We start from the raw sequence: 14,172 nt of genomic DNA, 5'->3' as shown, positions 1-14,172 counted from the left end.
GTGTAAGATCCGTGTCTGGATTATCATTTATTATTTATTTATTTTCTTTGCATGTGGATGTTCAGTTCCAGCACTATTTGTCGAAAAGACTGTCTTTGCTCCGTTGTGCTGCCTCTGCTTCCTTGTCAAAGAACACTTGGCTGTGTTTATGTAGGCCTGTGTCTCGGCTTATATATTTTTTCATTTATCTATACTGTCTTGGTTGATGTAGCTTCGTGGTAGACCTTGAAGTCAGGTAGCATTAGTCCTCCCACTTTGTTCTTATTCCTTCGATATTATGTTGGCTATTCTGGGTCTTCTTTTGGCTTCTCCGTATACACTTTAGAATCCGCTTGTAGATTGTTGATACCCACAAAATATGATGTGGATTATCTCTTCATGGATACTTGCCTTTTGGAAAAGGCAAAAACCACGGAGACAGTAAAAAAAATATCAGCGGTTGCCAGTGGAACCTCTGTGGAAGGAGTGAGGAGTTCCTCATCCAGTATCTCAGTTATAACAGAAAGTGCCATCTGGCTGCCGACAGCCGTGAGAAGCGCAGTAGAAACTACGAATATACTTTTCACAAGAAACGATGGATTCACAATTCACAAGACGGATTTGGATGGCATTTTCCTGGTAGCGAGGCAGGCCCTCTAGAACCCGGCCGCTTTCAGCAGAACCACCTTTATGCCAATAATTCTTTGCTGTGATTTAATCTTAGAAGCGCCACCGAGAATTCTGTGAGTCAAGCGGGGCCTAATGAAGCATGTCTACTGATTAGGAATGAAATGAAAACAAAGGTTTTCTTTATAAACCAAACTTCTCTGTGTACCACATCGGAATGATAAGTTCCTGAAACGTCTCAGCACTAAAACCCTAGTGGTATTGAACAGCACAGTAAAGGGAACCAGTGATAGATTATGGAAATAAGTTTCATTGCTTAATGGCTATCCCGTAAACTATCACTGGGCGTTGATACTAACATTGCAATTCCAGGCCAACAATACTTTAAATGAAACCTTAGGTTAAGAAATTTTCATTTTTAGCCCGTGCCTTCCCACGGTCATCCAAACGAGGATACGGTTTTTAAAAGAAAGATATAAACAGCAGATTTAGAAGTAAAAAGGAAATAAAGCAAAGTTTTTTGGGTTTTTTTTTTTTTCATTTCAAAAAGTGACGTATAGGGATTTTCACTAGTCCTTTGGGAACAATAGCTAATGAAATGATAAGCATTTCACAGCCAGAGAGTTTATGGCTAATTTTACATTCCACTCGGGTGAATACCTATTAGTTTTCCTCATTTACATAGATGATATTTTAGCCATGCAGGAACTGTCATGCGGGCCTCTAGGGCATTTTTTCTGCCCTCACATTTTCAAAGATTAGATTCACCTTGCCCCAACTTAGAAACGTTGCTTCACATTTAAATCGATATACCTAGACCAAAATAATAGGCAGTAACTGTGCGGGTAGCGATTAATATTTTTTATTTATTATTTTGAGTATCAATTTCGAAAGTCGAAACATGGTAAAGTCCCAGGTGTCACTAAAGACCTCAGAAGATCCCCTCCACTGCTAACTTTAAACCACAATAAGAGGGGCGCCTGGGTGGCTCAGTCGGTTAAGCGACCGACTTCGGCTCAGGTCATGATCTCGCGGTCCGTGAGTTCGAGCCCCGCGTCAGGCTCTGTGCTGACTGCTCAGAGCCTGAAACCTGTTTCAGATTCTGTGTCTCCCTCTCTCTGACCCTCCCCCGTTCATGCTCTCTCTCTGTCTCAAAAATAAATAAACGTTAAAAAATTTAAAAAAAAACCCACAAATAAGAGAAACATCGATGAGTTAAAAGGATAAAACGACATGGATTACTAGCTCTTCTTCCAATATTTTACGAATGTAACAACCATCAAGGCTAATTTGAAAAAGTGCTTATTTAATCTTAGCTTCAGGGTCCTTAAGCCTTTGGCTCATATTTAGCGCTAAAGTTTAAACCAGAGATTAAGTTTCTATAATCTGAAGGACTCCAATTTTCAAAGGAAGTAAAAGAGGTTATGTTAAAACTCCAGATTTTTATGGCTTGGTTTTGTTAATTAAGCTCCATTCTTGGGGCGCCTGGGTGGCTCAGCTGATTAAACATCTGACTCTTGATTTCAGCTCAGGTCATGATCTCACGGTTTGTGAATTTGAACCCCACGTCTGGCTCCATGCCGACAGCCCAGAGCCTGCTTAGGGTCCTCTCTCTCCCCCTCTCTCTGCCCCTTCCCCACTCGCTTTCTTGCCCTCTCTTTAAAAATAAATAAGCATTAAAAAAAAAAAAGCTCCATTCTCCTAATCTCCCATAATTTCAGGTTTCAATATGATGTCCCTGTTCACTGAAAGAGATTATTTTAGAATTCCCAGGGTCAAAGATTCAGTAAGGTCTTGCCTTGGTGCCCAGACCATTTGTTCAAGAGAAGAAGCTCCATTTAAATCGAATCACGGCGACTGCCTGTTTCATTGAGCTTCCTTTTGTGGGTTGTGAAGACTTAGGGTACCCACAGTACCCCCACTAATCCTGTCTATGCAGTCTCTTGTGTCAACAACACGGGGGCACACTGAGAGGGCACAAAGTGGTAAACGGAGCTCTTTCAAAAAATGTTACCAACACAGCTAATTAAATAAACTGTGGTTTTGACCCAACAATATAAATAAGTGAAACGTGTATCCAGAGTATTTTAGTCACTCTGACTCATGGTGGAATCAGGCCATTTATGAATTACTGTTCCCAAGATCTGACACTCTTGTTGGAGAAGGCTGAAAAATTTTCCATGATGCCAAGACAAGTGATTCATAAGGTGGTATTTAATTTTTACATATAATTAACATTTTTATCCTGAACCCACTTTGATGAAATATTTGCACTTTATGTTGAATATAACTTTAATATCTTCTTTACTCAGTGGAATTGGCATTTTCACATGAATTAAAAGTGCCAAATTCCGAATAGCGCTCGCTGAATGTTGACATTGCAGATGTCATTTACAAGAGTGAAAGAAGAGGCCCAAAATAGCAAAGCATTTTCCCTTTTGTGCTTTAAGATGTTTTAAAACTTTTCAAAAGAAAGAGAGTCCCAAGCGACAGAGAGTCGATCTTTCGGCCTTTGGTTACTGTAAGAAGTGATTTTCTTTTTGGTGGTTTATGTCCTTCGGTGAATCTTTAACCTACGAAGCTCAGACCGCTGAATTTAGCTGGTTAGTCTGACCAGGTATCAGTGGACTGAGGCGTTTTGCTAGAACTCGGAACAGTTGACTTGGACCGGGTCGTGAAGGGCCTGCGTCCTGTTTTCTGAATCGGGAGCGATGGAAGAAAATGCCAGTGGCAGGATAGAGCGGCGGTTAGAGGGAGACGGAGACCAGAATCCGGAGGTAACTGGTGCCGCCTCCTTCTGGTTGGATCTGTCACACGCACGTCTGGTTTCACACGTCTAAGGTGGAGCTCGGCGACAGAAAGTGTCAAACATCGGCGTTTTCTCCTGGGCTTCGCCTTTAAGAAATGGAGGGCACAGAACAAGGAGAAAGTAACGTCACTGAGGGGAGGACGTGGAATTTTCTCAGGGCTTCATTTCTGGGATTCTGATTTTCCAAACTATTCAATTATTTGGCAGTGGGCCTAACTATCCTAGCCAGTATTTCGAAATTTCCCTCCAGTTCACTGTTGCAATTGATTGAAAGTGCAGTTTTGATCAGAAAGGTCATTCCATCCTTGGAAAGGCCTCCGAAAACTCATCGGCAGCTTCAGAGTGATTTGTTTTGTTTTTGTTTTTGTTTTCCAAATCAACCCAAGTGTGTCCCAGTGAAGGCAGATCGTTTCCACCCGTGTTAGGGAGTCAAGGGTCCCAGGGGGCGGGTGTGGTGTCTGTGCCGCAGAAAACACCGATGAAGCTGCCGCTGATTAGCACCCTCGGTGATGATTTCATCTAAAAGGGTAAGGATTGAGTAAATCAGCGAAGAGAGGTCTCCTGCCAGACCCTTCCAGACCGAGGGTGAGGTCCAGCTACAATACTTTGGCTGACCAAGTGCAAGGACTGGGGCAGGAATGGGACAGGTGGATCCGAGTCCTCCCGTAGGGAAGATTTTCTTTTCGCAATTACTGGATCGGACTTCACTCTTTGTTTGTTTGTTTGATAAACATTAGGTTTGTATGTTTTAGGAATCTTTATTGGAGATGCTTAATTGGCAGTGCGTGTTTAGCGTAAACCCAAGAACGGTTCAAGAGCTGTCCTCCGCAGATAACTATCGTAGGTCAGGGAGAATCGCGACTATTAAAAGCGATAATGATTGCAAAGCGTTTAGAACAGCGCTCTCGCTGTCGGTAACCGTCATTGTCGCGGTCATTACTGTTCCTTGTATCTGCTAAGAATTCGGCTGCCGGGAACAGAAATGCCAACAATAGCACAAAGGAGAAGTTCTCTTATCGGGAGAGGCTTTCTTACCTTTCACAAGAAGTGAAGAGGCAGGGCCATGACAGGCTGTGGTTCAGCAGCTCAAGAATTCAGGCCTGAGATCACTGCGGTAATCTTGGCCCTTCCCTCGTGATCGCCTCTGAGGTCCAAGGTGGCCGCTCTGCCGTGGCCTCGTGTGCTCGGCCCCGGCAGAAAGAACTGAAGGCTAAAGGGCAAAAAGATACTACCAGCTGAGTGTGCCTGCTTTTAAGGAGCTTTCCTGGAAAAGCCCTACCCGACAACTTTCGCTTACGTGACACGGGTCTGAAGTCAGTCACGGGCCTCCCCTCCACCCATGAGTAATGAAGGCTTTGCACTTGGCTTCTCCCAACAAAATCAAAACTCTCTTCAAAGAACGGGCATGAAGAATGCACTGGCAATCTCTACCACATTATTTTCAGCGGTGTTATTTCTGTCATTATGGTTATTATCTTGAAACAACGCCATCTTTCTCGCCTGTAAAGTTTCCCAAGACAGAAGCCATACTTCTTGAATGTGTCTACGTTAATCTTTAAAACCGCACCAGAGGAGTCTGCAGGCAGTAGAGGCCATTATTTTAATTGGTTGAGTTCTGGTTTAGCCTTTGACATTACTGTTCCGAGTACTTTAAGAGAACATGAAACATAAATTATCTAGACTTTTCACGGGGCTAAGGCAAATTCAGAATAAGGCTGTAAACTAAAAACCAAGCTATTCTAAGTGAAATCTTTAAACTGATAAAGCTTTAGATAATTCACTGTTTTAAGCTATCTGCAAAAGTCAAAGAACTCGAGTATTTATGGGCCAGGGATACTCTTGTTTAAAGATAAGTTAAGATGAAGTCTTGATAGAAACAGCATTGAAGCATGTCTCTGTCAGACTTGTCTCTTTCTGGAAGCCCTATTCACTTGCCTTTTTTAATAGGAATATAGCCACTCGCTCCTTTCCCTCCCGAGATCCTCTCCAGTTCTTTACTGCCCTGAATTGTTCACTGCAAACGAGCCTTTTGCCGGCGTAGGAACAGGGCCCTTTCCATTCTGTTCATGAATGTCAGCTTTTGTTACCATTACCCCAGCATGACTGGCGGGGGCAATGATGGAGATTATGTGAGAAGCCTCTTTTTAGCCTATCGTCAGCTTGGATAAAGAGCGGGTGATGAGGGTGTGAAGAAGAGACCGGAAAACACACGCTGCGGCACTGGCTCCGCGAGCGTTTATGCATGTGCCCAGGTGGGGAGTGTAGGAAGAGGGAAGAGGGCATCCCTCGCCCTGCCGGAGCTATGGGTGCAAAAGAAGGATATTCCAAGCGTTGAAGTCCTTCCTCTGCTTTTGAGTGGCAGGAAAGGAGCAACTGGAACAAAAAGCTTGCTGGTCTTAGTGGCTGCCTCGTCGGGCTTTATGAGAGCCAAGCCAGCACTTAGACTTGGTGTCATACGGTGGGAAGTAGGGAGCCGACTGAGGTTTTCCCTGGGGAGCAAGTGGTACTCGGGGACGCTGCGCGACAGTGGCGGTGGATGGAGCCCAGGACGGCTGGGAGCCTCCCTGTCTTCCTAGCATTTGCCGGTGACTCGTCTCCCCCCACCCCCTCCTCCTCCTCCTCGTGTCTCCCCACCAGGACCACTGGCCACCTCGGCTCGGCCCATCGTCCCAACTCACTTTACCGGCAACTGTGCACCAGACTCTTCAAGTACATCATAAGAAGCTTAAAATTTCACACAAATGTATTGAGCCCAGGATAACTTTTTTGCTGGTAACAGTCAAGAATGGCCTATTGGGGGGGCGCCTGGGTGGCTCAGTCGGTTAAGCGTCCGACTTCAGCTCAGGTCGTGATCTCATGGTCAGTGAGTTCGAGCCCCGCGTCAGGCTCTGTGCTGACAGCTCGGAGCCTGGAGCCCGCTTCGGGTTCTGTGTCTCCCTCTCTCTCTGCCCCTCCCCCTCTCTCTGCCCCTCCCCTGCTTGTGCTCTCTCTCTGTCTCTCAAAAATGAATAAACATTTAAAAAAAATTTTTTTTAAAAAGAATGGCCTATGGAAAAATACGGCAATTGCCTTTCGTAACATGTACTCTCAGAGGTGAAGACTATCTCTTGAACATCTCCAGCTTGCCCTTCAAAGATTTTTTCAAAATATAATCCCTGGACATTTCAAACTTTCAAATCTTTGGATATAAGGAAGTCACTTTTTCCTTACACCTTAAATGACCTCGACGTTTGCTCTCAACGTTCCTTTCCAGATTCAAGCGAAAAAGTCCACTGCTACTCCCCTTGTTGTCTAATAAATTCTGATTAGACATCCCGGCAGCTTGCATCTGATCTGAGAGGTGTTTTTGTTTACTTTTCTTCTATGTCTTTATAAAAGCAAGGTCCCATCTTCTAAGTAATTTTAGTCGCTATTTTCTAATTCCGTTATTTTCGTCTCGGAGCTTTTCTAACTGCAGTGTGCATGAAGTACGCAGTATAGCGTGTATGTATGTGTACCACGTGGAGAACAAGAACCTCCCAGGAAACAAACACCCCGTGTCGTCGTCCTCGTCGCTTAAGGGCACCGTGATTCTTTGGGTTTCGTTTCCAGTATCCTTTATGAGGTCAGCCTGCGGTGACGGTACCCTAGACAGCACTTGCCCTATAGGCCCCATCCTTGGGGAAACAACAGAACACATCCCGCCATCGCTTCCCGAGTCACTGTGGGTCGTTTATAGAACTCACTCTGGGAGCCTGCCTTGATTTCTTTCCTGTGAACACCCAGACGACCCTGTTCAAGTTCACTGCCTCCATTTTGCCCACACACCCCATTTCATTGTGTGAGGCCAATTACCCGTCTCCTTGGCATGCCGCTCCTGTCGGGGGGCCCCCAGGGTACCGCGAATACCAGCAAAAGCCGAGGTAACTGATAGGTTGCATTCTTTCCTTCGGATCGCTTACGACAACATCCGATGGGCTTCGTTCCAGCCCTGATTTCTGGGGCGCCGACTCTCAGTGACTCTGTCTAGGGCAGTCGTCTGCAGCCCCAGTGAACATCAGAAGCATCTGTGGAGCCATTTGAAAATGTGAATGTTCGGGACCTCCCCAAGACCAGATGAATCAGGTTCTCCTGGGGTAGGGCCCAAGCACGTATTTATCTTTTAAAGCTCCAAAGGGTGATTCTGATGTAGAGGCAGATTGAAAATCATTAATCTCAAGAATGCCTCGTCGTATTTACATTTTCTTTTCTCATGTAAAAAAAAAAAATTAAGAATAGGATATGTTCTCTGTCCAAAAACCTTTCTTCTGTGGGGAATTGGCAGAAATGAATTTCTAATGTCAAGTGCCAAGTTCATCTGAGTGTTCTCCCCTGATATTCCAGCTGAGCTGCTCTCCCCACCCCCGGGAGGGGGGGCCCTTAGCTTCTCTCTGACTTCTAGAAGAGCCCGGCCCGCGCTGCTCCGTGTACATTTGTGATTTGCTCGTTGGGCTGCATCCATGTAAATCCACCTATAAACTTACGGATACATTCGTCCCAATGAGGCAGATTTTATTGTCCCTGATTTTAGATGATGAAACGGGCTCAGAGAGTTTAACATAGTTGCCTAAGAGCACGAGGACATGGTGGCTAGAACCAAACTCAGCTCTTCCAAAGCCTAGATTCAGCACCCTCACCCTTTACCCACATTCCCCAAATGTTAATGTTTTACTGTGTCACGATGGACCAGTTGTCCCCACTTCTCGCCCGCTCGCTCTCTCGCTTTGTGCACATGTGTGGGTATTAATATCATTCTCTATGTATTTGACCGTAAGGTACATATATAACTGCCACGGAATTCCCATACCATTGCGTTTTATCTTCTCTCACCGCAGAACAACCATCAGAAACCAGGAAATTCCTATAGTACTGCTATCTCTGTCCAGACGTTCAAATCTTACCAGTTTCACCCATAAATGTCTTTTGCAGCAAAATTAAAAAAAAGAAAATGCTTCTGGTCTGGACCCGGTTAAGGATTACACGTTGCATTTGGTCCTCGTGCGTCTCTACTGTCTCTGCAAACGTCTTCTGTCTGCCTCTGTCATTCATGGCCTGGTTAATTGTGAGGTTGTCCTCTGGAGGGCAGGAATGGCCCTAGCGGTTTTGGTTCTCGGAGTTTGCTGAAGTTGTTTAGAAACCCGTGGCTTCATCGACGTACAGTGGGATGGACCACAGCATTGTGAGCATATTGGAAGGCCAGCAGTAAGGATATTTATTACATACTATTCACTACATGCCAGTACTGTTTTATTTTTTTTTATTTATTTTTTTTTAACGTTTATTTATTTTTGAGACAGAGACAGAGCATGAACGGGGAGGGTCACAGAGAGAGGGAGACACAGAATCTGAAACAGGCTCCAGGCTCTGAGCTGTCAGCACAGAGCCCGACGCGGGGCTCGAACCCACAAACTGTGAGATCATGACCTGAGCTGAAGTCGGATGCTTAACCAACCGAGCCACCCAGGCGCCTCTGCCAGTACTGTTTTAAATGCTTTCCTTAACCCTATATAATAGGGATCATTGTACTGTAGATACGGAATCTGGGAAATAGAGGAGTAATGTGACTTCCTCAAGGTCATCCAGCCAGGAAATGGCAGGGCCACGAGTCAGACCCCAATAAGCAGGCTCCACCCTCGTGGGAGCGCTTAACCAGCCCAGGCAGAGCCGGAGGCACTAGACAGAGTTCTGTGCCCTTGGACAAAAAGTGTCAGCTCTAAAAGCCTCCAGCTCATCAACTGGAAAACGGGACTAATAATTTCTATTTTGTAAAATGAGTTGTAAGGATTGCACACGATAATCTGTTAAAGCACATGCAGCAAGGAGTCCGTTTGTAAAGGAGAGGTGATGGAAATATTGAACAGCTATCCGCAGCTCACACTGAGCTATGGTAACTCGCAGAGTGGACTTTTTTAATCATTGGGAGTAGGAGGGAGAGGGAAACGTAAGTGACAAACGTCTATTCATATTTTTAGAGTTTTTGAGGGCCGGGGAGGGACTAAGCTACAACCAAAACCACCGTCCAGGCAGAAGAGGCCAGGTAATGAGTCATGTAACACAATTTTAGAGTGAACTTCTGGAAAGGACTCCGCGTCTTTAATTATATTAGAAAAGAAGGTATATCTTTCCAGTAAAAAGTCCGTGCCGCCTTATTCTGGGTTGAGGAAGAATTACCTTCCAGCTTCAAAAAGGGGGTTGTTGTCATTGGTGGATGGCCGTGAGAAGACAAGAGGGCTTGACGAGAGAGCTTGGAGCACACTGGTATAGAGAATTACTGAAATGCATGGGCATTTTCATGTGAAATTGTCATTTTTCAGCATTATTTCCTGTAGCCGGTAAATAGATTTGCGGGGTGCATCCACAGCCCAAGCACCTCCTGGGCTCTGTGGCGGCCATAGCGGGGCAAGGATCGATTGCTCATCTCCTTTCTGTCAAGGCTGGCTGTGTCCCTCTGAGCCCTTCCGTCCGGAGAATCCCAGCCTTCCTTTAGCTCTTATCTCTTTCCTTACCATGGCCTACGCCCCGGCGCCGTACTGGGGAGCGGAAAATAGGTGGTGGCTTGGAGAGGAAAGACAGAGAGAGAGAGGGAGAGGGAGCCCAGCCCCGGTTCAGGCGGGATTGGAGTTTTGTGTGTGCGAGGCCGGCCTGTGGCCTCTGCTCTTCACCCCTGCCCCAAGGCTTCAGCAACCCTTCCCGGCCTCTCTTCCTTTCCAGGCGAGCCTTCCGGCCCCGGCCTCCCCCCACCAGCAGCTCGCACCAAAGATCTGTGGGCCACTTGTTTTCAAAGCAGCCCTTTCGACCACCTTTTGCACCCAGCCTATAGGCAAACCACACAAAAGCAGCCCTCCGTGCGCTACCCAGAGGCCCGTGGCTGTAAACAGAACTGGCTGAGAATGGAATGTAGGGCCCCTTGTCCCAAAACAAGAATTTCAAGAGGGAGAGCGGAAGGAACAGTAAACCAGGCCTGGCCCTCCCAGCTCGCGGCCCCTCCCGTCACACCATCCCTGGCAGGAAGGGGTCCACGTGAGTGGAGAGTCGTTTTTCTGCCGAACTGGCTGGTGTATTTAAAGATCACTGTTGTATTACTGGAACACCAGCAAAATTGTGCCGCAATCAAATTCAGATTGCCTAGATTTTATGTGAGAATCTGTCTAGAAAAACGGCCCAGGGACAAGCATTCTGATTCGGTGCCTGAACTCCGTGACACTGGGAGACAGAAGTTCTGTATAGGTTGGAACACATATAGACTCTTGCTTAAAAGGAAGAAAGTAACCCCACAGGCATCTTCAATGCCCGGCCAACCTTTAAGAACCACCGGGAAATAGGTGGCCACACTCTACCTCCAAAGTGCCCGAGTCACCTGTCCGTGGAAGAGCCCGGGCAGACTCCGCGACAAGGTCAGAGTTAGTCACTGCAGAGAGATTCCATGCTCGCTGCGTTACCAGTAGTCGCACGGCGCCCGTGGTGGACGGGACTGGAAGTCGCTAGCTTTTGCTACACACCGTATGTAGTCAGGGCAGAAATGAGAAATTCCTTCGAAGCTCCTGCTGAGTCTACACTTGAAGCAGCTAGAGAAGACTTAAGAGTTATCCGTTGGAGAATTTTCCATAATGTGGATACAGTCGTGGGCAAATGCAGGTTCTGCTCCGTGGGAGACGAAGAGCCAAGAGCTTAGAGTTGCAGGTGCGCGTTGAAATCGCGGTACCGCTGACTCGGCGAGCGCCCTGAAGCCGGGGGACCCTGCGCCCCTGGACCCGGCTCTGTGCGGAGGGGGGGGGGGGGGTTACTCAGCTCAGCAGCGTGGCCCGTGAGCACAGGCGGCTGCGTATTCCGCTACAGCTCGCCGTTCCCCTCGTCTACATCCAAACTCAAGTCGAATGTTAACCCCCGTACGAAAGGTTTTGTGTCCCGCCGACAGCTAAGTATTTCCATTTGCGCTGTTGCACGCTGTAGGAATTTGATTTGACGACCCGGGTTTTCCTCCTTCCAGGATACGAGGTTTCTGAGGTCCAGGACTCGCGCGTCACTGGGTTATTTATCCTAGGTGGGTGTGTTCGCTGTGTTAGTTGTGTGGACGATTGGCAGAAGGAGGGAAAGGAAATGAAGCGCAGATACGAGAGTCGTTTAGGCCGCTTAAGGTATTTGGAAATGTGAAGGCAAAAAGTACAGAACAGGGACCTTGTCTGTGTGGATACTCCCCTCCCCGAGTTCCCGGTCAACGCTGGGCACAGAGGAAGTGGCTCCGGAGAACTTTGTGAATGAAAGAAGAGAAGAGAGGCCAGCTCTAGTCAAAGGTGTCTCTGTGGCCACAGACCTCTCACGTCGTGTTCCCTTTTCTACGGTAGGACCCCGAAGTGCCTGTTAGCTTTCTATTGTTCCCTTGCTGCCCAGAGGCCCCAGTGCAGAATCACCAGAACCTGCCCCCAAGGCCTGATCCTCACCCACTGGTCACTTTAGAACCCTGGCTCCTCATCAGAGGAATGGATCGTCCCCCCATTTCTGCAGGACTCCTCCCTGCCTCTCCTATTATTTCCTGTAATAACCGCAAATCGCCATAAGAAGCTATGGGCACTGAAGGGCCGCCCTTCACGGGAAGGAGATAGTGGATCCTGAAGCCCTTAAACCGGAGGACTGACCCAGTGACTCCCAGGCACTGTAGCGGGCTGAGTAACTGGGTTTCCGGTCACCCTGTGCCGGCCCCCTTCCCGGTCTGCAAAGGGCCCGCGCTAGAGGAAGGTACGCGTTTCCCTGGAAAAGGCAGCCCTTGACAAACTGCCTGGAAAAGTCCTGATTTTATGAAAATCCAGTATCTTAAAGGCTTTGTGGCGAATCCAGCTGGAGATACTGGGTCACAGTTTTATTGCAAGATGGGCCTTTTCTTAGGGTGCGGCGTTCATTTGTGGCTGATCAAATAGCCGGGTTCCGTCGTAAGAGTCAGCACCTCTTAATGAGATACTTAATTTCTCCGAGCAGACTGAATGCTGACGGTCTTTGAGAGGAACACGCAAAATTAAAACATGAGCCAAGGTATCTATCTGCCTTGGCCCAACCCTCTTCGTTTCACGCTGGGAAGGATAGGAACGCTAATTGCAGGCAGGAGTCGGGAGAGTAGCGGGCTCGCTCGCTCTCTTTCGACGGCTCTCCCGGTGCAGGGCCCACAGGATGGAGGATAACGCGCCCGTGTCGGGTCCGTGCTGGCTCCCTCTTTAAGAACTTAGAAAAGGGAGAGGCGCGTTCTCCCTGTTGAATTTGAAACCCAGATCGCTTAACTTGATTCAAACTGCTCTCGAATGTTCCTTGGGTAGTTTCCCTCTGTATTCGTGAGGTCCTTAGTCCTGAAGTTTCAAAGTAACCTCACCTAGTTCTCCTCCCCGGGCCAGGCACGCACCCATACAGAAGTGGCACTAATCCTTTAAGAAGCCAGGAACTGGGGCAATCGTTGGACTCTGCAAGGTTCTGATAACTGGATTTTCGTCTCTGATTACCGATAATGTTTTTAATTTGGGGTTGGAGCTGTTCCCTCTGGCAATAAGTGAAGCTTGGGCAGACAGGGCATGCTATTGTTCTAAAATAGAGTTCAGATTCGATTTTGCCCAAACAGGTACAGAACCGGGAAAACTTGGCTTTTGTTAATGCTGTACTTTGGGCCACATGTTCCTAAATTCTTGCTGGCTGTGTTTCACTTTTAGGAGTTTTACCCTATCTGAGCACCAGCTGAAGGTTTTTTGTTTTGTTGTGTTTTTTTGTTTTTTGTTTTTTGGGTTTTTTTTACCATTTTTCTTTATATCCATTCAGTGTTTGACTTGAACAAATTTGTTTTACTGCCATAAATGGAAAACTAGTCTTGTCCTTGTGTGAAAGTAACAAATACAATGAAAACAAAAGTTATTAAATTCTAGCTAGATAATATTGCTTGGGGCTGCTGGTTCCGAGCCCAAGGCCTTGTACCCCTTTCATGGAAAGGCAGATTAACCTGGGCTGAACACATGATAGCACCAGACCAAAACCTGCCTTCGGGGAATATGATACGATGGGTTGAAAGAAAACAAAAAAGCTCAAGGGAGAATCCTGTCTCCTCTGTGCAGTAGTCGTTCGAACGCTCTAGGTTCCAAGGGGTACTCGGCCTACCTCTGAGAAACGCTGCCTTTGAAAACCTCATTGCTTTATATTCGGTGCGAGGAATGAAGTAGCTGACCAGACTTGTGTGAAAACCCCTCTGTAGGATGTCAGAACGCCACAGAGGTAGAGGGCACCAACCCTGTGCCCAAAAAGTGCCCTCTAGTAAGGGATGGAATAAATGGATGATCTGAGGAGAGACAGTTGATCAATGTAGAGAACAATTCCGAAACATGCAGTATTTGATCCTAGAACGTGACCTGCGGAGGAGAGAAGGCAGATCCGTGTGTTTGGTTCACTCGTGGATCTCCCCTCCCCCCCCCCCCCGCCCCCAGGCCCCGTCCGACAGAAGAGTGCTTAGCACCGAGTAGTCAGTCAACAGGTATCTACAGAGCCAAAGAATACAAACCCACGTCCAGACTCTCATAGTGGGGATGGAACCCTAAGGTTCAGGGTGGGGATGGGATTGGTGCAGTCCGGAGAGGGGACGGGGACGCAAGACTGGCAGGATCCCGAAGTGGTGGGCAGAGTGCGCACACACGGGCACGCACGCACACACACGCAAGGACACCCGCGCGCTACCACGCGCCCGGCGGCTCAGGATAGCATGTGTGCGAGCAGTGGAT

The 14,172-nt window shown here is 47.3% G+C and overlaps 1 protein-coding gene and 1 long non-coding RNA gene across 3 annotated transcripts in view; one reads left to right on the top strand and one right to left on the bottom strand.

Moving 5' to 3' along the window:
* NME7 (NME/NM23 family member 7) overlaps positions 1-14,172 on the top strand; it is a 260,452-nt gene that overhangs the window by 244,850 nt on the left and 1,430 nt on the right. The gene's annotated exons all lie outside the window — the stretch shown is intronic.
* Positions 2,803-6,311, bottom strand: LOC123382797. Its single transcript, XR_006591766.1, has 2 exons — positions 4,451-6,311; positions 2,803-3,501 (listed from the first exon to the last, which is right to left on the bottom strand). It is a non-coding gene; the product is annotated as an uncharacterized LOC123382797 (long non-coding RNA).

This window comes from Felis catus, chromosome F1 (genome assembly GCF_018350175.1).
Source record: "Felis catus isolate Fca126 chromosome F1, F.catus_Fca126_mat1.0, whole genome shotgun sequence".
Taxonomy (NCBI): Eukaryota; Metazoa; Chordata; class Mammalia; order Carnivora; family Felidae; genus Felis; species Felis catus.
Note: the sequence above shows the minus strand (reverse complement) of the source record. Positions and strands in the feature narration are given on the sequence as shown.